The sequence below is a fragment of the Amblyomma maculatum genome, chromosome 3 (genome assembly GCF_055883805.1).
Source record: "Amblyomma maculatum isolate TAMU_Amacu chromosome 3, ASM5588380v1, whole genome shotgun sequence".
In the NCBI taxonomy this organism is placed as follows: Eukaryota; Metazoa; Arthropoda; class Arachnida; order Ixodida; family Ixodidae; genus Amblyomma; species Amblyomma maculatum.
This window is the reverse complement of record NC_139346.1, coordinates 122,056,960-122,058,337: the sequence shown is the minus strand read 5'-3', so window position 1 is coordinate 122,058,337 and position 1,378 is coordinate 122,056,960. Positions and strand designations below refer to the sequence as shown.

Below are 1,378 nucleotides of genomic sequence, written 5' to 3'. Positions count from 1 at the left end.
GTCACGGATGGGTGTTTTTGTAACCCTGTTTTTTTGCGTTACATACAGGATTAAAATCACCCAAAAGCGAAATAAACGCTCACAGCGCACATATTGCGCAAGTCGCTCAAAAAACTATATGCTCTCTCTCTCTCTCTCTCTCTCTCTCTCTCTCCTCGTTGGGGGAATACACACATATCAGCCTCCATAGCAAAGAACAATATGAAAAGTTTGTCAAAGTGGCCGTTTACTTGTAGACCATGCCGGAGATAAGGGCTTGCGTTAGCTTGTAGATTCTTGTTTGGTGTTGCATTAGTTTGTTTGGCATTGTTTCGTAGTGTATGGACGATGAAGCAACTATTACCATACTGCTGGCGTAAGCAGATTAAAGGATTGGGGACATTACATTATTTAAAGTCAGGAGGGTACAAAAAGAGACTGGCACTGTGCCACAGTTGATCGACGACCACGCGCTGACTGTACCGTATGGAATGCGTGGGGTCCGTAGAGAGTTGCAGCGTGACACGATGCGAGGTTCGCTACCGCTCCCCACCAATGTGCACGCGCCGATTGGTTCGGACGCGAAAGGTTGCGTAAGGCCAGATCAAGGCAGTTTGCGTATGCGCAAGGTTCGCGAAAGCGGATCGCAGTTGCGCTGATCGCGTTATCACGCTACGCTGTCGCTCTCAAGCGTGAAAAGTAGTCGATGTGAACAAAAAAAAAAAAAAAAAAAAGGAAAGAAAAAAAAACCTTCTTCCGACACCGGGAATCGAACCCGGGCCTCCTGGGTGAGAGCCAGGTATCCTAGCCACTAGACCATGCCGGAGATGGGAGCACAGTCTTTTTCTTCACTTGAATAGACAAGTTTAAAAATATTTTTTTTTGTTAATTTTGTGTTATTTGTTTTTTATAGCCTCTGAGGCTAAAGGCGGTCGACAGCTTGGAAGCATACGGGGCACTTTTCTCCTTCCACGGGCGCCCAGCGCTACAGTGATCATCATCAGCAGCAACAGCCTGATTATACCCACTGCAGGGCGAAGGCCTCTCTCATATTTCTCCACTTAACCCGGTTCTGTGCTGGCTGTATCCACTTGACCCCTGCGAACTTCTTAATCTCATCCGCCCACCTAACTTTCTGCCGCCCCTGCTACGCTTTCCTTCCCTTGGATGCCAGTTTGTTATCCTCAGCGACCATCGGCTATCCTCTCTTCGATTTACATGTCCTGCCCATGCCCATTTCTTCTTCTTAGTTTCCACTAGAATGTCGTTAACTTGAGTTATTTCTCTGGCCCACTCTGCACGCTTCCTATCTCCTAATGTTACCCCTAGCATTTTTCGTTCCATAGCCCTCTGGGTTGTCCTCAACTTAAGTAGAACTCTCTTGGTTAGCCTCCACGTT

General features: G+C 47.3%; 1 non-coding gene across 1 annotated transcript; it reads right to left on the bottom strand.

Moving 5' to 3' along the window:
* Positions 1 to 733: 733 nt before the first annotated feature.
* Positions 734 to 805, bottom strand: TRNAE-CUC (transfer RNA glutamic acid (anticodon CUC)). Its single transcript has one exon. It is a non-coding gene; the product is annotated as a tRNA-Glu (tRNA).
* Positions 806 to 1,378: the final 573 nt, after the last annotated feature.